Below are 4,298 nucleotides of genomic sequence, written 5' to 3' on the forward strand. Positions count from 1 at the left end.
CCAACATATATTTATTTTTCTTAAAATAATATCATCACAGTCTTCACTCATTACAGCCATTGTAATCCCAATTATCATCATTAAGTCATAGCCTGCATAATCCATTCACGAAAAATCCTTTCAAAAATATTCAGAATCTTAAAGGTATGATATTAAATATCATGTTTATGCAAACATGTAAACACTCAATAAACTTGCCTCACAAAAACCAACACAGACGCACACACACACATACAAATATAAACAGAATAGAACTGACCAATAAGCTCATTGCAAGTGACACAAGATACAATATTGACGCCACCAGCATTTTTCTGATCAGCTGGTTCGTCACCAACATCATCCTTCTCCATGCGGCACAATAAAATTTTTGGATCACCTTTAAATGTAAAAATTAAGATTAAGATTTTATTGTAAACGAAAAATAAAATTTTCATTTGGTGTTATTAGCATTTTCTGTCAGCTAGTTAAAGTTTGAGTCATTAAAATGTTCAAGGATCCAGGAATCAACTTGTTTCCTTATATAACATATATAAGCTGCATTTTAAATAGATCTTTAGCTGATAATAATTTTGACCAGGTTTATTTCTGAGTTAAATAAACAATCTTTTGTGAAATAACCCTTGATAGCCAATAATAATAAATTTTAATTGCTCATTTTTGTAATAAAAATTAACCTCTCTATAATAGATGAAGTTAAATATTTTTATAGTAAATTGTCTAAAGAATAAAGACAATTACTACCACTGATGTTTATGTAAACAGAAAGATCATTTTAATTGGTGTAAGGAAGAGAATGAACAAAAAAAATTTAAATGAATAATAATCATTGTATGTAACTAACATGGCTTAACTGGCTTCACGTTTGTTTTAAGCTTTAAAATAGGCATATAATGAGAAATTAGTTGGGGGATTGTATCAAATTCTACTGTACTGTTGTTGTTGTTGTTGTTAATGTTGTTGCGGCAGTTATCATTAGCACAATTGTCGTTGTTATTGTTGTCACTGATACAGATGAGATTGTTGTTGCCAGCATGGTTGCTGATGGTACTGTTAAAAGAAATATTTCTATTACCATCGGGGATGACGTCATCAACTGAGCCATCGAGGAGATCAGCAGTGCTTCTTCTCTCGTCATCTGTTTTGTTCTGATCTGCAATGAAAGTAGATGTTGTCGATGAAGCAGTAAGTGTCGTTGTCGTCGTGCCATTAGAAGTTATGTGATTGTTGTCGGCGTTGCTACAGTTGTCGATGTTTGAAAAGATATCCGTTGGTGAAGATGACGCTGCTGACGTTGTTGTCGCTATGGCTTTTACTGATGTTGCTGCCACTGTTGTCGTAGTTGTTGTTGCTGTTGGTGGAGAAATTATTCCAACAAGATAGTACTTGTCATTTTCGTTGGTATGAATTTGATGAAATTTAACATTTTTCTTGCTGTCAATGTAGATGAGTGTGAAACATCCAATGAACTCCTGACTCATCTTCAACATGTAGTTGCAATTCTTGTCAATCTCGTTTCTCTCTTTCAACCGACATTTTGACCATTGTTTGCTAAATAATCAAACAAAATTATTGATTCAAATTTAATTAATACCACTAAAACAAATAAGGAATACAGTAACTGAATGTCAAATAGTAAATCATTACATGATAGGAAATTATATAAATACTCAGCCATTATAAGTGATTTAATAATTACCTACCTTTTTCAAATATTTATAAGTTCAAGCAAATAGTCATACAGGGTTACAAAATAAAAAAAATTTAACAATATAGCTGCAGGATTGTATCAAATTTCAAAAAATAATTGGGAGTGCAGTTCTGCTAATGGTAACTTCTACAACTAAAACAAAAGTTTTAATAGATATATATAAATATTTGGTTATTTCACATAAGTTTATAAGTTCCGTGGTAAAACATTACATCAATCTATTTAATCTTTTCAAATTTTAAAATTATTGTTATGTATGGTTAAATGTTGTGTGATTTACATAGATATATATTAGATATATATGTGCATAAATATCATATACAAATACATTGAAAAAAATTGTTATACTTCCAACACGAACCATAACAAGTTAACATCACAAACTTATATTTTCTACTGAGTATACCTCGGTTTCACATTAAGAGCTTTGCTTGTCTAATGAACTTAAAAACGTTATAAACATTTAATTGGTTTGTTTTATTTATATTTAAAAACTATGCTTGATGAATCTCATAAACAAAAACCAACAATAGCATAACAATAACATAACAACAATAACATAACAACAACATGACAATTACATAACAACAACATAACAATAACACCTACCCAACTGGTCCATGGCATTTCAGCGTTCGAAGGTTGAGGACATATTGAGATTCCACATCCTTGCACAGCGTATGGTCATAGTCCTCGATGAGTCGATGGTACGCATCCAACAGTGCAACTAAGGAGAGAGCTTCTTCTCGTTCGGTCTCATCCACTGATATGATCTTATGTATATTTAATACACACATATATTAATATATATATATATATATATATATATATATATATATATATATAAAGTGTTGTATGAATTATACCAAATTAATAGCAACAATTCGCCAACAATTCAGTAGAATTCATACAATACTGTATAAAATATGGTCTCCTTCTAGCAATATATATATATACCTTTTCTCTTTATATATTTTTCTCTCTTTCTTATTCCCTCCCCTCTAAAAATATTCATTACTCTTCCAGAAAAAAAATGTCTTGTCTAATTTATCATAATTCTAACGAAACTTTGACAAAAAAAATATTCAAAAACCCATGCATATATACATATGTAAAATTGTACTTTCGTCTTAAAAATCAAACAACCATATTAAAAACAGTTGAAAAAGTTCATTTTGCAAAATTTATTCACCAGAATATTAATTAATTTGCTTCATCAATTAATCCATATATTAATTTAATAAAATATGTTAATTAATTAAAGTATTGTCAACAGAAATAAGCGGCTATAAAAAAAAATTCAACTTAATCAAACAGCGGAAATTTATTCAAAAATCCATCTCAGCAAGATTTGTTCTAAAGGCACAAACATGTGCAGTAGAAAAAGACTAACAATAGGGGCGCCTGTCTTCCTGTTAATGTGAATAGTAGCTGCGATGGATATGTCCATGATGTCTTCGATCTTTGTGTAGTACATCGGGTCTTTCTGTGTGTGTGTGTGTGTGTGTGATGTGTGTGTGTGTGTGTGGTGTGTGGGGTGTGTGTAATGTTAGCTGAAACAATGTACAAACGTGCTGAACAATAAACAATACAAACACTAGCCACACCTATTTAATATTCACCATAAAACATGAGTGGGAAACAAATTTTAAGAAATAAATAAAAACTGGCTAAAACGACATTGACATTCATGAAAACGTACGAAAATACAGAATTAAATTTAAATAAAAAAATAATTTGTGAACCTCAATGAAAATTGAAAAACATAACAAGATTAGTGAGAAAGTGAAAGTTTGTTTAAAATTAATAGTCATGTAGGTGAAGCTGTATTTTATCACAAACAAAATTTAGCCAATTTTTAATTTTTAAACATTTATGTTAGATTCAATTTGTGTTTAAAAAATATTTTTCTATTTTAATTTAAATAAATGAAAAGAACAAAAAATCACTTTGTTATCATCAACATAAATCCATTTTAAATAAACCTTGCAGAGAAGGATTAAAAATGTGAATAAAAAAATTTGACTTTAAAAAAAAAGAACTTCTACTTGAACATTTCAAACATAAGAAACGTTTTGAAAAAATGTTATAAACAAGCTTAGTGCATTAAACTTCAGTTAAAGGTAATACCAAGTATGAAAAAATATGTTATTAATTCCTTTGATGGTTTCATGGGAAACAGTTATTACCATTCATTCAAATAACTAAGTCCTAAGTTATCAAGCTCTGTCATAAAATGCATTAGATCAAACAGTAGCAATGAACTGCAAGTTACTGAGATGTTATGAAAATTATGAATAGCAGAGTGCATGGGCACTGCAACAACAAGATCAGGAACCTTAACTAAAACACCATCTTGTCAGTCAAATATGAATATATAAGTTGTTATTATTCTGATTTATTATTGTTGTTGTTCCCTTGAAAATAACCCTAATTTATATAATTATCATAACCAAGCTAAATACTACTGTAAAGACCATCATTATAATTATAAACATTAACTTAATTGTGACAACAACATCATAAGGACATCCTCTGCCATGTATCATAAATTACTGAGTAATAATTACTGAATAATACTATTTGT

The sequence above is a fragment of the Helobdella robusta genome (assembly GCF_000326865.2).
Source record: "Helobdella robusta unplaced genomic scaffold HELROscaffold_1, whole genome shotgun sequence".
Classification (NCBI taxonomy): domain Eukaryota; kingdom Metazoa; phylum Annelida; class Clitellata; order Rhynchobdellida; family Glossiphoniidae; genus Helobdella; species Helobdella robusta.